Source organism: Enhydra lutris, unplaced genomic scaffold, assembly GCF_002288905.1.
Source record: "Enhydra lutris kenyoni isolate GAN:26980312 unplaced genomic scaffold, ASM228890v2 scaffoldscaffold19, whole genome shotgun sequence".
In the NCBI taxonomy this organism is placed as follows: Eukaryota; Metazoa; Chordata; class Mammalia; order Carnivora; family Mustelidae; genus Enhydra; species Enhydra lutris.
Window position 1 is genome coordinate 36,714,160 of NW_019154103.1, and position 25,181 is coordinate 36,739,340.

The window sequence follows — 25,181 nt, forward strand, 5'->3', positions numbered from 1 at the left end:
GCTCAGTTGGTTAAGCAGCTGCCTTCGGCTCAGGTCATGATCCCAGCGTCCTGGGATCGAGTCCCACATCGGGCTCCTTGCTCATCAGGGAGCCTGCTTCTCCCTCTGCCTCTGCCTGCCATTCTGCCTGCCTGTGCTTGCTCTCTCTCCCTCTCTCTCTCGGACTAATAAATAAATAAAATCTTTAAAAAAAAAAAAAAAATTATAAAAAAAAAAATAAATAAATAAATAAAAAAATAAATAAATAAAAAGATGACCCTCACCGCCATCCTGTGACTAACATTCAATGGTGGACACATTTTTAACCTCCCAGAAATCTGTTTCTCCTTTGTAAAAGTAGTTTAATAAGTATGCATTGGATCGTCTGTGCAAAACACCAAACTTTATGTTGCTGAAAAGACAAAGATGAATTAGACATTTTCCTGATGAAAGACATGCACACAAATAGTTAAAGTAGATGGTAGAAAGTGACAGTGTCACTGAGGAACGCACCATAAATACTAGGAAGTGATGGTTCCTGTCACTACATCTTAATGATTCTTCCATTATCTGGACCCTGGGCTTGATCATTAGACTCATGTTCTCCTTCCTCCTCGATTTCCACTAGTGCCTCAGAGTTTTATTGATCATTCCCTTGACATTTCTCTCAGCATGGTCTCTTCTCCTCCACAGTCTTGGGTCCTTCTCAGAACTTGTCACTTCCATCCACAATTTCTGCAGTAGCCACACATCACTCTTGTTGCCCGCCATTTTCTTTCTGTCTAGGACATTCCCCCGGCCCCTTACCAGAATCATCTTCCCGACATGCTTTTATTCTCCTGTCTCAACTCTGCCTTTCTTCACCAGTTCCCACTGAAACTACTCTAGGGCATTCAGGCAGCCTCCAGGAGTCACCTTTCTCTCCTGCTTGCCTCCATCTGCCTTTCCTCCCCAGCACTGCTCCTCAGGGCTGCTAGACCCAGTTCTCACCTATCTCACAAACATACTGCGTGCATCAAAGCTGTGAGCCTTTATCAACGCTTCCCTAGCCTCTTGCAAGATCCTGCCCTGCCTTCCACATTTGGTCCGTCCTTCTAGACCACCCCCACCCAAAGGGCTTTCTCAGTTCTCCAATCACACGGTTTTCTCCTACTCTGGATTTCTGCCACCTGTATCAACAAGTTCATCACAGAGTCCTTGTTCCTCACTGTTTTTAGAGCCTACAGACGTCTCTCTTTGGAGGGGGAAAATTAGGTCTTTTAGTTTTGGATTTCTTCCTTCCTGCTGTGCCCATGGCTCTGCTGTTAGTCACGCACACACTCTGTTGCTCACACACAGAGTCAGTGTGGGGAGCACAGCCGAAACTCGGGAAATATTTGGTGGATGAGTTAAGTAAAGCAATAGACATCTGTTGCTTTCTTTTTGCCAGGCTGGCATGCATTCACCCTCCTGATTTCCAAGCTCTCTTTCCTTATGGTTCTAGTGTTGCCAAGAAATGTGTCCCAGGTCTGGCTAACTGGAATTCCAGATTCACTGGTCAGCCGTGCTCATGCATTGATATTGAAGTGGCTCAAGTCAGGCCAAGGAGACTCAACAGACCAATGAGACTCAACTTGGAGCCTTGGTGGTAACTGTAGGATTAAAGAAATTCTAACTGCTATTCTTGAAGATAATTGAATACTTATCTGGAAACCCTAGCAGACATCTTTGTAGAGAAAGCCAGCCTCTGAAAAATGTCAACCTGGAGGAAAGAGGAATGGAGAGACGGGAAAAGACTGTTTCCTAATACCACTGCTCACCTGAATTCAACTGTGCCGAAAGCCGGTGCCCTCAACTTTTCAGAAGCCAGTTTAAAAAACTTGTTTTCCTTAAGCTAGTTTGATTTGGTTTCTGTCATTTACTGTCTAGAGAGACTGACAAATTTGAATAAAAATAATGCAAGCTGGCACACTGTGCTGAGTACTTAGAGTAAAAAATGAACTTAATCTTTTAGTACAAGACCTTTTCTAAATAATTGTGATGAGTCGATAATGGTGGGTGATTTTTTTTTCTGATAAGATATTGATGGTAAACTTCGTATACCAGACAATATTACCGATCTCTCATGATAGATTTTTCTAATCCTAAAATATGTGGGAAAGTGTTGGAGAAAATGCCATAAACTACATCCGCAGCTACTGAGCTGGAACTGTTTTAGAGCCCTTGCTTCTGCCAATCACATCTTTACTCCATGTAATAAAACCATTGAATTCATTAAGGAGTTGTATGAGTATTCCTTATGGAATATGAGAGTATTTCCACAACTCAGTTTTTTCTGAATATAATTAATTCATTAAGTATGTGACAGTTAATATATATTATCTTTTTTAAAAAAAGCAATAGAAATGGGACACCTGGGTGTCTCAGTCAGCTTAGTGTCTGTCTTCAGCACAAGTCACAATACCAGAGTCCTATTATCAAGTCCCACATCAGGCTCCCCGCTCATTGGAAGCCTGCTTCTCCCTCTGCCTGCAGCTCTGCCTGCTTGTGTTCCCCCTCACTCTCTCTCTCTAACAAATAAAATCTTTAAAAAAGGCGGGGGGGGGGGGCCACTGGAAATATTTGACAAAAAATAGAATGACAAAAGTTGTTACAAAATTTCTTTTTGAGGATACCTGGGTGGCTCAGTGGGTTAAGCCTCTGCCTTCTGCTCAGGTCATGATCCCAGGGTCTTGGGATCAAGCATTGGGCTCTCTGCTCAGCAGGGAGCCTGCTTCCCTCTCTCTCTCTGCCTGCCTCTCTGCCTACTTGTGATCTCTTCTGTCAAATAAACTCTTAAAAAAAATTTCTTTGTCAAAATGTAGTGGAACTAAAATAAGGTTTTAGATATAAATATGATTTAGGAACTTCTGATCTAAAAGCCAGAGGCAAGCATGTTTATAAGAGATTGACACCTAGAACCAGTACATACACACAGATACAAATTTACAAGATTTATAAGGAGTGTTTTGGCTCACTGGAAGCCTTGGGTTCCTGCTACATTTATCGTTATAATTACTTTTGGACTTGGGTTCTATGTGTAGTCTCTTTAAATGTGATTACTTTATGCACGTGGACATGTGGTGTAAATGGGAACAAAGAAGGGCCATGGCTGGGATTTTAAGGTCATAACGTACTTTTGCAGAAAAGAAAAATATTGGTAAAATGTCTTTACGTCATGCTCAGGGAACTCCCAGAGTTTTGTTTTTCAGCTCTTTTTGATGATGGCTTGCTAACTGAAAAAGCCCCATGTTTGCCTTATTAAAACTGTTTGGTTTGCCTACTGTCATCTTTTAGCCTACTGCAGACTTTTGTTTGCCTACTATCACCTATACCATTAACTTTGAAACTTCGGGTCAATTCACTTGTCCTTACTCAAGGAAAAAAATGTATTAGGACACAGTTTCTGATTCTTGAGGAAGTCTACACCTGGGGAGCCCCAAATCAGCATGATGAGAGCAGACCTCTTCGGTCATCGACAGGTACCCATGCCCAGACTTGCAAAAAGAACAAGAAAATAGAAACCAAAGAAGGGAGGGAAGAAAGGGGGAAGAGAGAGATAAAGAATGGAGAGCAGTTCACTATGATACAATAGGGAGGGCACCCTGGTTTGTGCAACATTCCTTCCGTGGGCTGGTGATGGGCTTGCACACCCTCGTCCCTCTGCATTCTCCCCTTCTTCCCTGTGACCAGTAGACGCATCATTGTGTTCAGAACAAAGACCTCTGAAAACCCAGCTGTTATACAGCTGATATTAACAAACCTGAGACCAAACATAACTTTAAATTCCTTTACCTTTATAAAAGGCAAAGAACCTTGTGATCATGATATAAAGTCATACTAGGGAAATCTGAAAAACGATTGATTCCCAAATGCTTTCAAATGCGCCAGATTTCTTAACTGTAGGCAGCAGGCCGAGAAGAAAAAATGGAATCTTTTCTGAATCAGGATCAGGCGCTGGCTGTGAATGTAATATTAGAGCAAGCTAGTTACAAAGAAATAATCAGGGACCTGGTTGTAGTAAGGAGCAGTCACTGGAAACTCTCAAAAACTCAAAATGCGAAATGCCATTACCTCGTGTGCTGTTCCGGCCACGGCAGATCACTCCATGGTGTGGAAGCCGCAGAGTCTGGCGATCCACTAGCTGAGCCATGCAGAGGTCCAAAAGGATGCTGTCTTTTGTCGCAGCCAGAGGTCAGAGAATAGCGGCTTCAGGAAGCAGACACCTGGGAGCCAGAGCCAGAGAGCTGTTACCTGTCCCAAAGAAGGTCCACCTCTGAAAGGTGAATGCACAGAGCCTGGCAGGTGTTTGAACCTCAAGAATACGCAGTGAGAGGTATCTTGGTATTTTGTTTGGAGGTCCCCTAGCTGAAGACGGGTGTCTTTCCTGAGATCAATCGTTAGAATGGAAATAAAGAGGTTGCACTAGAACTCGACTCAAGAAAAAAAATGTTGTAATCTCTGAGTCCAAGTAGAACTTACAAATATTTATTTGTATTGTATCGTGTCTCAAATTATCATTGTGCCGGAATAGAATAAAGGGTAGAATGCTGGGCATAACCAGCCCCTGCAGTGTGCACAGGGTTGATGGCAGCAGCAAACGGCGCAAGGTCTGGCTAAGGCAAGACTAAAATTTTCATTTATTTTTCACATTAAAAAAAAAATTCTGAATTAAAAATGTCAAGGGATCTGATAGCAGTAAAAAGACTTGCCAAACAGGCTCATTTAAATTTTACTGAGCATGTTTTGCATTGTGCTAGAAAACCACGAGAACAAAAGGAAATCAAAGAGCTTGATTTTTCTGGGGATACAAGATACACCAGGTAACAGTTACGCAGTCATTCAAAGCCACAATTCAAGTGATGTCACGAAACTGAAATTGGTGCTAAGGGACAGCAGGTCACTTTTGGAGAGTTCCTGTCCCTTTGCTGTCACTGTACCATACAGGGTCCCCGCTTTACTTGAATATGTGACCTTTTGTCAGCCATGAAACTCTCGTGATTCTCAAGGTTTGCATCTAAACAATGGGTGTTGGACTTGAGACTCCGCTACTCTAAAATTTCTGGGGATCTTGGGTGATTTTCAAGAACCTCTAAGGATACTTTCTTCTTTTCCAAACTTTCTTTTTTTCTTTCTTCTTTCCCAAATAGGAAACCAACTAAAGTTGAAATATTGAAGATCAAAGAGGAAACCAGGGGTGGTAAAAGTAAAGGAGCAAAATGAAGCTTCCTTTAACACAGTGCCTATTTATGCCTGATCAACCAGTGTCCCTAGCCTTATGAGTGAGAATTAAATGTTTAGAATCTCGTCAGTCCACCTCTGGCCTTTTAACCTTAGAATCTCTATGTCATTAAGGGATTAATACTTGAACTGGAAGGTAGAATGAAAAAATATAATTCCTGACTAAATAAAAGAGAAAATATAGGAATTGTTTCAAATAAAAAAGATGTAATATAAAAAATGAAAACTCTTCACTTATTTAATATAGTCTTTGCTTACACCCCTTTAATCTGAAATGGTGTGAAACATTATTGTCCATGGCAACTGATGTATATTTCAAACAATACTCTGTCATTTAGGAATACAAACTAGAGCACTGTTATTCAACAGTTGTAATCCTGTTAAACTAGTTTGGGGGGTTTCATTTAGGACTGTTTCCATAACATTTAATATTGAGCTAATACCTTCAAATTATCATACTGACTCCACTAGAGTAAGATCTCTTTCCTATATTGATGGCTTCTTTTGTTGTTCACTTTAACTAATAGATTTGCTAAAGTTGGGATATCTATTTCCTTTATCCCACTTGTGTTTACAGGAGTAGTAATAATTCATGTATTTTTATATTGCACTATCTCTCTTAGTTGTCACTGTGCTAGGCAAGAGCCAATGGTTGAATGGTAGGTATAACCAGCCCATGAAATCTGCACAAAGAGTTTTTTATCTTAGTACATACAAGAGAAAACTAGGGTGCAAGAAAATTAAGGAGACTTAACAAAGTGACTCTGTCCATCTTGTTTTCTAGGCTGTTGCTCTAAATATAGGAACACGTGAATTTTGGAATAACATAGCACACCATCAGAATCCAATATCATACTGTAACTTTGTATACACCAGCGATTTGACAAATAATTTACAAAACAGGCACACAATTATTTGTAAAATAATTTACAAAACAGTTCTAAGGTATAGAATTCTCTTTTTTCATACCAATCATTCACTTCTTGGTATAAACTCTCTTTTATAATTGGAGCATTTTCAGCTGTAGTACTTCCATTGATGAGGCTAATCCCTAAGTGCATTTATATCTCAGAAATTCACACTGACATTTTGATGTGATGTTGAAGAATAGAATTCTTCTTATGTGCTTATAAAGTAATTGAGCACAACTTTCACTTTAAGAGTTTCATAGAAAAGAAGGGAGGAAGGGAGGAAGAATTTGTAGCCGAGTAAAAAGAAATTGAAATGTCTTCTTCACTTTAACCATAGCTAACAATTTTCTCAATGTTATTATATTATGTTAGAACATTTTTCAAAGTCAGCTGATTGTATCTTCTTACTCATCTTTGTGACTTTATATAATACCCATAGGCATCTCTGGGTAATTTTAGGTAGCACATGTGAAATGCTTTGAGAATTTATGGGTGCTATTTACTGGAGTCACTGGGTTGTCTCCGTGAGATTTCCAACAACTATAAGCTCACAAATGATCTTCAAAAATCTCAGCTGCTAGAATTCTGAAAGTTACAGTGAAACTAAACTATTCAAAATCAGGAAGGTTAGGTGGATATTTGGTGGATATTTGGCTATAGAGAGGTAATGGTTAATTCTTTTGTCAACTTGACAGGGCCATGGGATGCCCAGATATCTCTTTAAACACGATTTCTAGGTGTATCCGTATGAGATTAGTGTTTGAATTGGTAAACTGAGTAAAGCAGATGGCTCTCTCCAGTGAGGGTGGTGTGTCATCCAAGCCACTGAGAGCCTGAAGAAAACAAAAAGGTAGAGCAAGGTTGACTCCGTTCTGAGCCTGACTGTTTGACCTGGACTTTGAGTTTATCCTGCCCTCTGTGTTTCTGGTTCTCAGGCTTTCACACTGGAACCGGAATATATACCATTGGCTCTCCGGTTCTCAGCCCTTTGAACCTCACCAACAGCTTCCCCGCACCACAGGTTTGAAGCTAGCAGGTCATGGGACATCTCAACCTCCAAAATTATGTGAGTCAATTTTATATATATATATATATATCTCCTATTTGTTCAATTTCTTTGGAGAACCCTGGTTAATACAAGAGGAAAAAGGAATCTAGAATATTCAAAGGTATGTCATAGAGCACCCTGATTTGCCTAGGAGGTGAAACACTTGGGTCTTCTATGGCGGAAGAGTATTCTGCTTCCTAATAGATAGGAAGATCCTTATACAAATTAAATGCATTGTAGTTTGTACGTTCAGTAAGCTCAGTGTTGAAAAGGTACTGGGCATCATGATAACAAGAAAAAAAGATTGGTGGCTGATATTTGGAACCTACTGTCAGAGTTCTAAAAGGACTCATTCTCTTCCTTAATTGCAGATGGTAGAGGAAGTATTCATCCATTCAGTCATTTGAGAAGGATGAATTAGCTACCTAATATCTTAGAGGCTCTGTGCTATGTGATGTGTATGGACTAGTGCACAAGGCAGATTTGACTTTTCTCTCCTAGTTTTTGCTCAGGGAAGATAGACAAGCAGATGTGTCTTCACTATCATTACATGTGTGCAAAGGGAAAGGGGTGCTGAGAGAGGATGTGCAGAAAGCCTACACTTGGAAGATTGGGGAGTGTGGGGAGGTGAATGAATGCTGAACCATCTAAATGATAAGTTTAAAGGTCACTCAGGGAAGAGGAGAGGGATTTGCAAGGGCCAGCCATGAGACAGAAACAGAAAGGTCAAGGTGATGATGAGGTATAGAGAGGAAGAGGGGAGTTCTAAGAGGTGAAGACAGAGAAATGAGGCCTTCTACCACAGGACCCCACAGACCATGTGCAGGATTTCTGACTTGGTCCTAACAGTCTTAAATCTGAAGCAGGAGATCGATGGGATCCAATGTTTACATTACTAACAAATGTTCCTGCCTAGTCTGTGAAGAATGGATTAGAGGTCAGAGGTACAAAACTACTATTAGAAGGCCAGGTAATAGTGATATGATGGAGGAGGTGCCAAAGGAAAAAAAAAAAAAAAAAAAGAAAGAAAGAAAAAAGAAAAAAAGGAAGAAAGAAAGAAAGAAAGAAAGAAAGAAGGAAAGCGAAAAGAAGCACAGATTCAGAAGCTATTTAGGAATAAAAATAGAAATGAATAAAAGATTGAACATGGGAGATAAGGAAAAGCCTGATAAACAAGGCTGACTTCCAGGCTTCTGGCTTGGGCATGGAACGGTTGGTATAATCTTGCCCTAAAATGGAAGAAAATCAAGATGGAGTCAAGGTGAGCTATGGCAGATCAGAAGGAGGATGATGTTAAGGGTGACTCAGAAGCATGCATCTGGGCAACTGTTACATGTAGTGAAATTAAAGACTCCAGGAATGTGTGTTTAAGCCTTGTGAGGGAGGGTTTGTGTTTAATCACGGTCAAGTATCACAGTACCATTTAAAAACTTGTGGGTGTTCATGACTCTCTACCACAGATCAAGGATTTAAATAACCTAATCAGTAGCTTGGCCATATTTGTCACTCGATTATAATACAGCATTGTTTATTTAATCTCTCGTCCCTCTTCTCCCTGGTTTGTTTCCCCACAATCTGTGTCTTCTGTTGATCTAGATGATGATATTGAAAGACATTGTCAGTGGGGTCAGATTCCATAATTCAAATCCCGATGTTCCTCCTTGCTAGTTGTAGGATTCTGGCAAATTGGCCAAACTCTCTGTATATATTATACTATATTATATTATATTATATTATATTATATTATATTATATTGCATTATATTATATAAATTACTTATATTATGATATTATCCACCTATAATACTACTGCAAGGGTTTTGTGACATTTTAATAGGTAAATCTATCTAAAAGTCTGATACACTAGTAAGTCTATGGTCAGGTACTCAAAAAGATAAAATGACTACTGCCCTATAGTATCAAAATGTCCTTGTTCTATCCGGACACTCTCTCATCTGGCAAATCAAGGTGGTAAATAGGTTCTCCTACTCTACCCTCTGGTGAGAATAGAAGATGGTATCATTCTCATTTTAACTTAATACGTATGTCACCATCACAGGGAAGCCTTCTCACTTCCCTCTCTTACTTCTTGGCTTGACCCTCTCCAAAGAACAAGAGAGCCTACCCCTCCAGACCATCACTGAGGCCAAGAATTTCATCCTCAGGTCTCTGCTATTTCCACTTACTCACCTTAAAAACCAAAGGTGAGGAGCTCTTTTTGTATATATGGAGGCACATTAAATTTTCCTCAGGTTCCATCTGTGTGGGTTGGAGGTAGGCTCCTGCCTACACAACTTTCCCATTTAGAAGTATGCAGACCCAGAAATAGTGCCCTGGCCTTGGGTGCCCAACATGCTTTTGACGGAAACATTTGAGTAGTTGTTTATGTGGACATGGTGTTAGTTTCAGCTGCCAATTTTAGAATTAAATGGTTTACATTACTACAAAATGTTAGCAGAACATGTTTTCCAAAATAAATGTCATTAAATCTACACTCCCACCAACTGATTAGAGACTTGAACTCAGAAAATATGGCAAAAACAGCAGAGCAGCAAAAGCAAGAAAAACACATGCTCACTTCATATGGTAAAAATGACTCTTCTCTTCGTCTCTGGAAAGCACATGCACTTGGTGAATGAGAACAGTGAATTCTGCTTCCTCCGAACATAGGGAAATCCCACAAAGTGCCTATCTATCTTTTTCTAGCTCATAGTGCATTAGATGTTACTGAATTTACATTTTCGTGACTTAAGTTTACCCTTTTGAATTAACACCAACTCTTTATTTTTTATTTATAATTTAAAAATAAACCTGATCAGAAACCCTGAAGAATACACTTTTGGTTAGTCAGAGGAGCAATACGCCTGAGGAAAGTTTCACTAAGAGTCTCAAATATATTTAAGTATTGTCTTCTGGAGCTCAGGATCCCACCTATCTTCAGAGAGGTTATCTTTATAGTTCTGAGAGTTAATGAGCCATGAAGGGATCATTTAAGGCTGAAGTCACAGCAGTGGGCATATGAGTTTTTCACTGTGATGACACTTTTTGAAAATCATCTCAATTTGTACCATGTACTTTGAGAAGAGGGGAAAAAAATTATACCTTATTTCTACCCATTACCTCCATCTGGGATATAAGCAATGTCAGATTAAACATATGGCATATAAACAGTAATTTAATTAAATGTGAACAAAGCCCTTTCATACACCATATTTAAATTTTGAAATGTAGCCCAGTTTTCTTTCTATTTGAAATATATGAACCAACAGTGAAAGAAAGAAAGGGAAGGGAAGGGAAGGGAAGGGAAGGAAAGGAAAGGGTCACATATTTAATGACAGATGTGATGTTGATATGTAAAGTACTCTTGATATGTGATAGGGCCCGACTCTGTCAATAACGTTAAGCTATTTTAAGTATGCTCCACTTTGGCACACAATAGAGTCGAGTGTTTTTGTCCCATCTAACCTATCATTTTAATAAAATTGCTAGCATAACTTCCTTGTGATTTCATCCAATTGTAGCACTGTAAATAGTTTGATTTAAATCATGCGGTGTGTTTTAAAGAAATTCCAATCACAAGCTAACCAGGAAGTGCTTATATAAACTTAGAGGTTGTCTTAGAAGTTTCTGGGCACATCAAGAAATAAATATGTTTGAAAAAAGATGAGTTTGTGAACACTGCCAGTACAGAAGATTTGAAATTTGTTTAGCTGTCGGTGCCTAGGTGGCTCAGTTGGTTAAGTGCTTGACTTAGGGTCAGGTCACGATTCCAGGGTCCTGGGATCAAGCTCCCTGTTGGGCCCCCTGCTCAGTGGGAAGCCTGTTTCTCCCTCTCCCCCTCCCCCTGCTTGTGTTCCCTCTCTTGCTATCTCCCTCTGTCTCTGTCAAATGCTCTTGCTCATGCTTTCTCTTTCTCTCTCAAATAAGTAAATTAAAAATCTTTTTTAAAAATTTATTTACCTAATTATGGAGTGATTCCTACAACAAAACTGAAGAATTTGACTAAAGACTCCCATAATAGTAGTAGAATAATTACCAAATATCCTCAATGATATTAATAGAATAATTATTAATAGACTAATGAATAGAATAATAGGACAGAATCCATCAACTTGGCCAAAAAGGCAAAAATGGAAACAGATTATGAGAATCCTCAACTATTTTTTTTTTCTTGATGGAAACCATCAGAATTCTGCAAAGATCCTACCCCTACTGCACAAAGTAAAATGTCTGAGGCAGATAAAATGGTATATAGGAAAGATCATCCAATAGATTGTTTTATTTTTTTGGAAAGCCTTCACATTTTTTTTTAAAGATTTTATTTATTTGACAGAGAGAGAGAGATCACAAGTAGGCAGAGAGACAGGCAGAGAGAGACAGGGGAGGAAGCAGGCTCCCTGCAGAGCAGAGAGCCCGATGCGGGGCTCGATCCCAGGACCCTGGGATCATGACCTGAGCCAAAGGCAGAGGCTTTAACCCACTGAGCCACCCAGGCGCCCCAAGCCTTCACATTTTAAACAAAGTCATTTATTATCTCTTGTATTCTAATTGCCCAGTTACAACCTTTATTCAAGCATTACACTACTTATGATGAAATGGATTCCTCACAGCCCCGTCCCTGATTCTCGTACAATAAGTTCAGATAAAATCCTTCCTGGAAACTTGTGTTAGTAACATAATTAAGTCAACCAGTGGAAGTGTAACAAGGCTTTCAGAAAGAGCTCTCAGCCTGGTTGTTCCTGCTACTCTGTCTGACAGTGTCGTATACTATACACACATTTAAAACTCATGATGGCTTTTGGTTCGGTTGTCTTCAGCTTCCATCTTCTAGAGAAAAAAGACCAATAAAATTCAAAACGTGATGTGCCGAGCACTTTTTTCCATTAATTTTTAAAACCAGGCATCTGGTGAGGAAATAAAATCCGTGTGTTGCTGACTCATTTATACTTAACTTACCAGAATGTTCCTTTTGAAAAGAGAAGTGACATCCAACAAGTCTTCTGAGCCTTTTTTTCTTTTAGATATTAGTCCCATCTTGTCGACTCCCACCTCCCAAGGTTCAAGGTTGGTTCACAGCTTTGAACCCATATGCTGAGAATGAGCATGGAACCTCTCAAAACAAACATGCCTTACTGTGACCCTTTGAGTTTTGGGTGTGTGGGTGTGACATTTTGTCACTACTACTTCAACCTCGAGTTACACAGGGAATGAATGAGGCAAGTGGGGAAAAAAAAGGAAACTTTAAAAAGAAGAAAGGAAACGAGAAATGACTAACTCACTTGGGATGTGGTGCAGGGACAAAACTCTGGGCAGGAAGTAGAGAGAGGCTCCATGGTCGCTCTGCTCAGCTCTGACACTAGCTGGGCCATAGCCCGGGCCAACCGTCATCCATCCAGTCTGAGCAACGAAATCCACAATTATAAAAATGAGAGTGTTAGAATTTATAAAGTTGAATGAGGTGATTATTGTGTTTCCTTCTGCCCTTGATACTTGCATTATTTTATGAATTTATCCCTGAACAAGGAAGCAAGCCAGACCACTCTGGGAGCTCATGATCATGATGGTGCCCCAGACTGGCCCTTCCCCTCCTGCTGTGTCAGTCTTTCCCTTCCCTAAACTGCCCCCAGAACATTCCCCAGTCCCTTGGCCACTTCCGTCCCTCCAGCATCAGGCTCCTGTTGATCCACTTCTGTATCATATTCCTGTTGATTCCTTTCTAGTTCATGTTCCCTTGGATCTACTTCTCTGAATCTTGAATCTTGAATCTTCTGCTTCCTTCTGAGGCCATTCTTGGACATGAATTGGTTCCTGTCATGTTTACCTGGGATTTGCCCTCAGAACACCTTCGATGCTTTGCAGTCGGTCTCTGAACCTATTGCTGTCTTCAGTCACAAAAGGCCAGCTTCTTGACTCACACAGCTCTCAGAATATGCGTGTATCATGAGAATTGTTCTAGATTTGACTGTGGCTTTCATCAAGTGCAAGAGCAGACAATCAAACATTAATCTGCGATAACTTTTGCTCAAGTGCTCTGGTCTAGAAACATATTCAAGTTGGAGGGAAAGAAAAATTATTTCCAGCCGACCTCTGAACATAGAGGAGCTGTTGGATGGATATGTGTTTAATACATTTTACTGAAAAGGAAAGAAGGTCACTGGGTCATCAGGAGTTCCAAAAATTTCCTTTGTCTTTTTTCATAGAAAAATTAACCTATTGGCTTCTACACAGTGTTTAGTACACATGGACTATTGTGGGGCTCTTTGTGCTGACCTCAAAGTTCTTTTATTTAATGAACATTAAACAAATAAATTATGATCTATATTATTGTGATATATATTGCGAGTCCCCTAATTAAACATCTTCATATTCTAAAAACTCCCATTACGCTTATGATGATTTTGATGTTTTCTGGTCACTTCTCATGTTTTTCCTTTTAAAAAATCTTGCCACCATGTGTGTGGAAAGTACTTTGCCAAGTTTTAAACTCTGGAATCTCCTCAGTTGTCCATTCAGAATCAGGCTTAAGGTCTTCCAGGTTCTACTTACTGCTAGCTGATGATGACTTCCTTATCCAAATGGGGGAAAGACTTTTGAACATATATTAAAATGTGTGTATGATTTCTGAGACATCAGATAGCTGGAATAACAAGTCAACATTTTGATGAGTTAAGTGTAAATTAACTAAAAACACATGTAGTAAATTCTCCTTGAAGCACAGATGGTTTGAGAAACCTAGAAGTGCTTGGAAAAAATATGGCTTTTATTTTCATGAACCACCCCCCAAGTTTGAAAAAGTAATTGAAGATTAATTTCCATATCTTTCCAGTTGTTGCTTTAGATTTTTAATAGATTATATCCTTTTCTTTTGTTTTTAACCTGGATCATCTAAGGAATGAAAGTCCTTTCTTCTTCCCTCTTCTCTTTCCTACTTGAGGATGAATGGGCATCAGAGGCAAGAAACCCATCTTCCAAGGGCAGAGAGTGCTAATCTGATAAATATCAAGACACCGGTCAGCCATGTTTTCTTATGGAGGACACCCTGGAAGTAGAGATAAAGCTATCTGAGGCTCTGTTTTAGCCCTATTTCCTTTGTTTTGGCAGTGGTATCTTTTTTACTATTACACTGCGAAGTGTGGATCCTCTACTGTAGACATAGACATGTAGCATGACCTGTCCTCAGCCTACTTCGATTCTGGGCTCTGGGCTTCGATTGGATCAAGCATAAAGAAGGCCATAGGTGGTGAGGCGAGTTCAGGGTTTCCTCACTGACGTTGAGGCTGATGCCCAGTAAATAATAAAGTGATATTTTCCTTAGCCTCCTTTGAACATATCTCTTTTGCATAAATCTTCTAGAAAGAAAGAATAGTGAAACCAAAGCAAGATGCCAGCTCTCTAGTCCAAAGAAAATGAAATAAAGGCAGTATGTTATGGAGCATCATCTAACACCACTACATTATTATTACATTATTACCCCACTACATTATTCTAAGCATTCTGATGCTTAGAATACTGATACTGTACCAGTTTTCAAAGTACCTCCTCCTAAAGTCATTAAACTTTATCTGACAATAGTAAGGTATTTTCTATAGAACTGGTTCATCCAATCATTGATTTTTCCATATTAGTGTTTTTATTCACTTTCTTGAATTATAAAAATAATATGTACATGTTTACCATGCTGTATAAATTCTAAAGGAAAACATGATCATATCATACCAAATCATGTCACTACTATTAATCATATCCCTATTCATGGAAGCATTTCTACTAGGCTGATGTATTATTTCAAGCTCGTTCTCATGTTGGTGCATGTGTATGAGTAGTTTTTGATGTTTTTTGCAGAAAAAACATAGTTCACACTATACCACATTATTTTTCAACTCGGTATCTTCATTCAAAAGCCCATTCTGAAAGTTTGCTTGTTCAAACACATCTCTTTAAATAAGAGGTTTAAATAAGAGCTTAATCTTCAGGGCACCTGGGTGACTCAGTTGTTAAGCATCTAGCTTTGGCTCAGGTCATGATTCCAGGGTCCTGGGATCGAGTCCTGTATCAGGCTCCCTGTCCAGTGGGGAGTCTGCTTCTCCCTCTCCCTCTGCCCCTCCCTCTGCTTGTGCTCTCTCTCTGACAAATGAGTAAATTTTAAAAATCTTTTAAAAAAAAAAAAAACTTAATCTTCTATATAATTGTTACCTGTGGTATGTTCAACCATTATTTAACTGATAGACTTCTGGGTCGTTTCCAGTTTCTCACCACACTGAAGAGTTTTGCTGTACAAATCCTTGCACATATGTCCTTGTACTCTGGGGTTTTGATCTATGCAGTATTGGCGCTCAAAAAAGGGATTGGTCAGCCAACTAGTGTGGGTATATTTGATTCCTAAAGGGCATAACTACATTATTTTCCAAAAAGAAATGTAGAAATGTTTAGAACATCCAATTCTCTGTATTCTCTTTTTATTTTTTTATATTTGATGAATGAAAATAGTTTTTTGTTTTTATGAGTTATTTTCTAATCCATTAATTTCAGTTTTGTATTGCTGAATTTTTTATCAGAATTTATTTCTATGATTTAAAATAATAATGATAATAAATTCCATAAAGAGAACATTGCTAATGCAAAAATTTAACACAAATCAAAAAAGAATGAGTTAGGCCACGTGTTGACATGGGAAGAGGTCCACCACAAACTAAGTAATTAAATCAAGATGCAAAACAAAATGAGTAATACAGATTTTACTATATAAAGCAAAACAAAACAAAACATCCCTCTTAGATTAATTTTGAAACAGTGCTCACCAAAATGATAACTGGACTGCTTCTGGGTATTCTCTTTGGAGAGAAAAACTTCCAAGTTTTACTCTGAAAACTTATTTCTACTGTGTACATTTGTATGAGTGTATATTATTTTGTACCTAAAAAACAATATAAAACCTTTAATTGATAAAAAGTAGCTGATTACAGTATGGTTTATAATGGTAAATTCCTTTCTCTGGACCATAATACCTCCATTTTCTCCCCAGGGTTGGTATTAATATGTTGTACTGAATTTGACCTTGTTTCCTAAAAACTGTCAAGCTTGAGCTGGTATTCTCCAGATAGGATTAATGTCGGTGTGAAATTGTTCTGGCTCTGTAGTCCCAACACAATCTCATTAAGAGCAGGGAGTTTAGGTCACATTATTCAGGTAAGAAAATCAACACCAAGGTCACACTTCCAAGTGGAAATGTTGTACCTGTTAAAACACCATCTCAACTGCTAAGTTGCTGTTCTCTTAAACTTCACTGTAGGTGTTGATATTTGTCAGACCCCTCTGACAAATTTTGACATGAGCCATGCTCAATATTTAGCAGTGACATATATACGAAACTAATTTCCAGTTGGTTCTGTGGCATAATTTTATTCTTTCAGCATATTACTGTCATTTGTAATTTTTCATTCTGGGTGAAGTATGACCTGCTCTAGTTAATTAGGTGTTTTAATCACTTAAGTTCAAAATGCAGTAACATGAACAAAAAGCCAATTCTGTTCTTTCTTTAGTTAATCACTGAAATACTTAAAGTTGTATTGTGCTGGTAAGTGAATACACAAAATGATCAGTAAAATGAATAGAAATTCCAGAAATAAACATTATATTATATATCGTATGTTACTTTATCGTATATTTCTATGTGATATTGTATAATATCATAAAGTTCACATCTCAAATAAGTGGAAAAAATGGTTTATTCAGTAAGTGGTCACAATACAACTAGGTAACCATCTGGAAAAAAATTCAGTATCTACCTTATACATTGTTCTAAAACAAATTCCAAATGGCTCAATCATTTCAACACAAAAGAATGAGACCATAGAATTACTAATAACTTGGGAGATTTATTTTTATAATCTCAGAGTAGAGTAGGCTTTGCTAATATGCCATGAAACTAAAAATTAAGAAATGATTAATTAGATAACAATAAGAAATTTCTCCATATCAAAGTACACCATACACAGGCTAAAAGACAAATAACAAATAAAATATAATATCAAAATGGCATATCCCAAATTAAGAGCTGATACTTTTAATTGATGAAAAGCTCCTGAAAACTGGTATGACCAACAAGCTGGTAGAAGAGTGGGAAAAAAGGATAAAAACATTTGAAAATTTAAAAGACTCTTAGAATCTTATACAACATTCAATTTCACTTGTAAGAAGAGAAATGCAAATTAAAACTTCAAAACACTATTTTTTACTTCCCAATGTCAAAGATCAAGTTCATACACTCTGCTGGTAAAGGCAATGGGAGGCAGACATTCCTATTTATGTTGATAAGACTATAAGAGCAATTCTCTTGCAAAGAATTTGGCTATATCTATCTTAATGAAAAATTATATGTGATACAGCAATTGCACTTCTAGGAATTTATTCTACAGATTAACCTGGGCATGTTCAAATATGAAAAGAAATTACATCATTGTTTGCAAGGAAAAAAAAAATACTGAAACAACCAAAAGAGGTCAGGAGGGCCTGGTTTAATGAATTGTGTTACGTTGTTATATTTGAATAGTATGCAGCCATCAGGAAAAGTAAGCCAACTGTCTGGGTAGATATGAACTGATAAAGGGATATTAAGTTAAAAAAAAAAAAAAAAAGAAAGAAAGAAAGAAAAGAAAAGAAAGATACAGAACAGTGTGCCTGGTATGCTACAAATGGTTTTTAAAAGAAAAAAAAAAAAACTATATATACATACATGGTTAGCCATAGAAAACTTTTGGAAAGATGATAGATAGATAGAGATCGGATTATCTCTGTAGCTGAGTGGCCAAGGACACTTAGGGTAGAAAAAAGATTTTTCTTTTACCATTTACCTTCTTACATTTTCAACTGCATCCGTTCCCTGATATTCCAAATGTTGAAAGTATTCCAAGAAGCATTCTTTTTCCTATTTAAGGGTACCACCTCCCCCTCCTTCTTCCTGAGTTACTGACTAGATGCAGAGGAATGAGCTTTTCAAAGTACTAAAATATTCCCTCCACTTATTCAGGGCCAAACCTGGGAAACTGAGATCATTAAGTTTTACTGACATCCACAGCATAGAGGTAATGGGAGACTGTGAAGTAGGAGGAATTCCTATAAGATAGGAAGCTAAAAGAGAAACACATTCTGGGGCTTGGGGAAGAGCCAAGGAGAAAAGAATGAAGAATGAGAGTGTGGTTGTGGGGCTAAAACCCAAGAGAATGGGTAGAAACATCCAGATGCTATCACAGAAATTCTGGATTAGATTTCCTTGGTTCTGGTGGGTTTTGTTTTGGTTCAATTTGGTTCATTGGGCTTGGTCTGAGAAATTTCTATGCCTCTTAAAGAGATTCCATGGTCATTATAGTTCCTCAACCAGAGAGACCTATCTGAGTTTAACATAGCAGCACCAGTTTCCTCTAGCACATTTGTGGCAAGTTGAGGATCCACAGCTTCCTCTATTCTCCAGTGGGAGGACAGAAAAGTCAAGAGTAAACTCATAAACCTGAAGGTGACTGAGGTAGTGCCAAGGAGGGTATGGGGATCTTAGGACCAAACTCAAGGAAGGGACCATGATCTCAGAAGTCAAAGCCAGTACCATGCCAGAGGGACCCAGCAGGACCAGTCATTTGCAGGGAGCACCAGCTCAGGACACCCTGAACAAGACCTGATCAACCATTCTGCCATGGGGGGCACTAGGGAGCCAGCTAACACTTCATAGCATAGACCTTCCTCCTGCGTTCATGAGAACCCTTGCAAAGCCCAACCTTTAAGACTATTATTTTTCTGCGGACTGAAAAGTATATCTTGATACTCTGTGCTAAACTGTGACTAATATGTTTTAGGTGGGATCTGTCCCCACCATAAAGAAAGAATGCCTTGATACAATGGGTAAGGAGTCTCCAGGCATGTAGGGATTGTAAAATATGCTGATTTACTGCATCATTCCTCTTACATCACTGTAATATTGGTTTATTTGTTTGTCTGCTATAAATCACCTAAAGTTCTGTTAGGCGTAAGGAAATATATGGATATATTCTGAATGTAATGTTATAAAAATCAATAATTTTTGTCAAGAGCTAATAAATATTGCGTATTTGCAAATGAGAATTTTATTTTCTCCTAAATATTTATTTGATAGGTGAAAATGGCATAGGAAATATCTTTTTTTTTTTTTTAGATTTTTTATTTATTTGACAGAGAGAGATCACAAGCAGACAGAGAGGCAGGCAGAGAGAGAGGAGGAAGCAGGCTCCCTGCCGAGCAGAGAGCCCGACGCGGGGCTCGATCCTGGGACCCTGAGATCATGACCTGAGATGAAGGCAGCGGCTTAACCCACTGAGCCACCCAGGCGCCCCGGAAATATCTATTTTTATTCTTTGTTGGGATCCCCTTCTCTGTGACCTTGAACATGCAGCCAAGACTCTAGTAAAATTTCCATTTTTAGCTTCAACTGCTCTGAAAGCATCAAGTCATTTATCCAAAGCAGGGAAAAAATCTGTGTGTGTGTGTGTGTGTGTGTGTGCACACGCGCGTGTGTGTTAAAGTTATATATCTAATAGCCACACAAAAAAGTCTTCAGGTAAAGCAGCAATCAACTATTTATAACCTTTCAAATCTATTTCCAAATATACTATGAATATTCTTGGAAGCCCCCAAAGTATTTCTTGACTTGTATATTCATCAAAGTGCTGGAAAATTACACAAAAGCAATCAGATAAGGCAGTTAATATGGCTGGCACCAATGTGACTGCTTTACTCCTCCCTTTATGATTAATTACAACTAAATTGATGTTACCAGCAATGATTAATTTACATCTTAGGTGCAAAGTAAATGAACTAAGCAAATTGGAATTGGCACTAACAATTTCTTGAGCCTCAGCAAAGCACCCAAATCATGGTAAGCTATTATGCAGAGAATAATTTCTCCCCCCAAAATGGTTAAAAGGCATAGGTGCAGACTTTATTTTTGTATGTAGGTGTATTTTCATGTGTCTTTTGAAGCAAAGTTTAAATATAAAAAATAACCTTAGATTTTAATTTGGCTTGGATATGCTGCATATATATGCATGGTGAGGCAACTGTCTGAAGTCTCATTTACTCAAAATCAGTGCAAAATGTTTTCTTCCATCCTGATCTTTTAGTATTCAGTTTTCAGAACTTAGATTGGGTTATGTGCAGACACAAACCAACACCTGGCCCAGTTGTGTGTATCCAGTTTTCTCTTACTAAATATGAAGAGAATTATAACTATACAAAGCTGTTAAATGGAATAATAGCTGAGATGCTCTGGTACATAGCAGACTTCTTATAAGATGGTCCAGTAGTTTCCAGTATGTTCTCCTGAACAGAGGAAGGGGAGTCTTCTAGAGGTTTCCCACACCCTGCCAATGCACCTGCATATTTACTTACAGATCCAAGTGTGGAGGAGAAGAAAAGCCTAAGGGACGCTGTTGTTTCCTCCAAACGAACTGAGAGAACAGGAACATGCACGGAAGATGACTTTGTAAGAAAATGACGTTGAGACACAACATGCAAATACCTAATCTCTTCTCAGAGGGAGGATCAAGTTCCAATCAATCAGATATTTTGAAGAAACAGAGCAACATAGTTATTAGAGTCATTAACATTCATCTAGGTATAACACATGGTTTAACTGTAAGAACCCTGGGAGAAATTGACCGAAACATAGAGAGTCAGACTACGAGCCAGAGCTAGGCTTGGTTTGGAAAGTACTCTCTGGTTTTATAAAATCAATAATGTACGTTCTCAGCCTGCAGAATTTACAAAATTCCCAGATAATACCACTTAACCCAGTTGAATACCTTTTTTGTTTCAAGCAAGATTTCTCCTAAAGACATGTAACTCAACTGAATTAAATGGGATAATCAGATAAGCTTCCCAAAGCTTTTTGCTTGTCATTCCTTAGAGCTCAGACCATATTTTAGTAATTTATTCATTTCAGGCACTTAGAATAGTGCCACCTGGCATGGAGGAATTGCTTGATAATTCTTTGTGAAATCAATACATGTTTTATTCTTTCAAGATTCAGAATTATTAGACAATTGATGGTTGGAAATGGTGAATTTTTAAAAAGACACTATGACAACTATCTTTATCATTTTTAATTAACTTTTGGCCAAATTTTTTTCACTACAGAGTCACATGTACATCTTAATTAAGGGACATAAAATATTGTTAATGTCTATTATTGTTCCTTTAGGCACTTAACAATTCTTACAGGTTCTTTTTAGGCGGCACCTTTTATTCACTGGAAAAGATATATTTTGATAATTTTAAAGAAAATTACTAGGTTGGCTCTAAACCTTAGGCTTGATCCTGAAACACTAGAAATGAGCCAATGAGAGGTGAGGTTAATCAACTAAAACTTCTTTTAAAAATTTTATTGCAGTTGGCAGGGGTGGGGGATTACTCAGAGGAAAGATGAACAAAGATCATAGAAAAGCAGATGAGCCACAAAATGTAAAAATATTAATACATTAAATATCTTATCACTTCACTGAAACAAATCCAGTCGTGGCAAGGATGGAATGATAACAAACCTGACCTTAACATTTGCACTGTACAGAGGAGTCTCTTGTCTCTGTTTCTCCTTCTGCATTTCGCCTTTCTCAGGGGTATTCTCTTGCCTTCCGCCTCACATTCAGTGTATTAGGGACTTGGAGTACTCTTCACCAGATCTTTCTGGAAACTTTCTTTTTTTTTTTTAACTCAAAGCAAATATAGGACCTTTACTTCAGTAGTTGGGCTATACCTTCATTAGAGTCTCTTGCTTCAGTTTAAGAAAAAACTCTCTGAACAAAATAGGTCTTATTTTTGTTATCTTGTACTACTGAGACGGGTCCCCTTTTTTTTTTTTGAGACTTGCTCCTAATTTAATTCCCTACGTGATTACATATATGTGGCTCTGTCCTCAAAAAATACAAAATTGAACAAGAGTTACCAAGCACCTTTAGGAAATTAAAAATCTGATAAAGAACCACACACACACACACACACACACACATATACATGTATGTATATATACACGCACATATATATATATATAGTAGGTGGATATATTCATATATATCATATATATTTTGGTACAAATATGGGTATATTCATATGGCTAAGAAGATATAACAAGTCCCGTGTTAGATGCACAAACAATGACTTGGTTCTCTGTGCCATTCAGGTGGTAAGCCAAGTAAGTAACAGATCCAAAAGTTGAAAATCTAGCTCCTAATCTAGTATTTAATTCTGAAATGGGTTGAGAAAATCCTTTATTTATCATGTTTTTGTTTGTACACAGCATGGTGTGTACACATTTTTAAGGATATTGAGAAAGGATTAAAGAGGGAGAATAGCACAGAAAAAATAAGTCAATGGTACATCTTAGACCTTTTAAGCTATATAATTAAGGAGAGAATGGGTTTTATGTTTTAAATCTGTTTTATGGTGTGTGTGTGTGTGTGTGTGTGTGTGTGTGTGTGTGTAGCTGTATTTATGCAAAACCCCTATCTTGGGATGCTTAGTTTTTTCTAAGTTACTCATATAATTTTGGGAATCAGGTGAAGCTGAAAAGCAAATGAACCAGCTGAAAACTTCTTTCCCCTTTTGTGGATACTGGTATGATAATATTATCCTTTGACATGAAATTCATTAAGGTTTAACAATTTTTACAATTCAGTGGTAAATGCATCATGTTGGGAAAAGGTCAAAGTTCTTAGTCTTGTCAAAGCAATGAGACTGACACCATTCTTTCCTTTAAGTCTCTCATAACATATGCATCTCTTATATCACTGCCAAGCTTAGGTGGATGTTTTCGCAGGTGAACTTGAGCTTTCCGACATTTTACACCCCCAGCCTAGTGTGAACTTTCAGAGTAAATTTCCATATGTTTACCAAAATATTCCCTACAATCAAAATATAAAACTGTGCGCACAGGTTAATTTACTCATTGTACTTACTCACCAGTTATCTAGAAAACTTCAAACTGTTACATTATTTATAAATATATGTTGGGTTTTTTTCTTATAGTTCTAGGATCTGTTCTTTCTTTACTTGCAGTTCATTTTTATATAATCAACCTGTTTTTTATCACAAATTTAATATTTTCTTAAATGGAATTGAGAGCCAGGATTTTAGATATAAGAAAGAAAGAAGTGGGGTGCCTGGGTGGCTCAGTGGGTTAAGCCTCTGCCTTCAGCTCAGGTCATGATCCCAGGGTCCTGGGATCGAGCCCCGCATCAGGCTCTCTGCTCTGCGGAGAGCCTGCTTCCTCCTCTCTCTCTCTGCCTGCCTCTCTGCCTACTTGCGATCTGTCAAATAAATAAATAAAATCTTTTTAAAAAAGAAAGAAAGAAAGAAGTGTCTACGCTCTCCTTCCTTCTCTTAATAATCTGCAAAAGAGTCTGTAGTTCGGATTCTGGGAGAGTATCTTGGTTTCAACTATAGAAAGATTTGATGTTTAAGTTGCTGTTGTCCTTACTGCCTCATCTAGGCTTTCACCTATAATAGTAAATTGGCCCCACTTCCACCCATTCATGATTCACAAGTGGATCTGACTTATTTCTTCAAAGAGTCTCATCAGTAAATAATTATATTTTCCCTCGGCAAGGAAGAAACAATCCTGTCTTCTTATTCAGTCCAGAAGCTTTCACTCTTCCATCCAGTAAAAACACTTTCATGGACGAGTTTTGTCTTGAATATCAAACTCCTTCTGTCCCAGAGACCACGAAATAGTTACACCAGATTTCTGGGCCTGAACTTCTAAAGTAGAGTACCTTACTTGCACATTCTCTGCCTTCTTATGTTCTCTTTCAACTCCTGCTCACAACTCTCATAGAGAAGGAACAGCAATTTCAAAACCCCTAGTGCTAGAAAAAACTTGATGGACTCTTGCCGGACTGATTCTTGGATTGGGAAGTGATATAATACCAGGTTTAAGGAAGTCATTTTTGGAGCAGACAAAGCTAGCCTTCAAAGAGGGAAAGAAGACTCAACTTCATAAAGAGAGATGGTATTGTCATTTCCTGGGTGTCTGACAGATTTTATGCTTCCCAACTCTAGTGCCTCATGTGGCTCAGTTTTATTTATTTCCTTTGGATTGAGTGAGACACCTTGTTGGTATACCCCTCTTCTCTGAGGAGGAGCCCTATAAGCACCATACAGTCTTTGTATTCCAGGAACATTCTGTTCCTTTTTGGGGGAGAGAAGACAGAAGCCATAATGATGTGTTCAGGGAACCCAAGCATAGTCTAGTCCTTAATCTTAAGAAAAAAATCTCTGCCCCCTTACCTCCTCTGTCTTCACTCTCTCCTCATTGGCAGCAACCTGCCCTTTCCTTCCTACCCTAGGTCACCCTAGCCTAAGAATTTAGGCTCTCTAAATAAATAGAAGAAACTGGGAAGAGAACTGATGCAGACTCTCTCTGCTTTGACCTTGCCACTCAACCATCCCAAGGCACAAGAAGGCACAAACCCAACTATCTTGTTTTAGAATTGGCAAGGGACAAATGCAAAGAAGACATGATGTGAATTAATATAGGAGCAAATTGTATCACCTTGATAGTTTGAGTATATGTTTGTGACTTGCAAATAAAAAATTATTGACTAAGGAAAAGATTATTGAAAATAACAAATGGCTCTTATCACCACATCATTACCAGAGCCAAGTCTGATGAATAAGGTGGTGTTCAAGACGGGTAATTCAGTTTGGGATCCAAAATGAGCTGTAACTATAGAGTAATTAAATTGACATTATTAATGACTTAAAAGCTGCCTCTTAAATCAATTCCAAACCATGGAAGAAAACTATATAGTTACCCAAAACTACTATGATCGACAGCTTTTATTTGCATATAAAATTGCTAGTGATATATTTCTTTACTTTTCAATAATATCAATGTGTCACAATTCATTTTTCAGCAAATATTTCGTGAATCCCGATGTGCCAGGAACTGTTCTAGGCACTAGGGATACT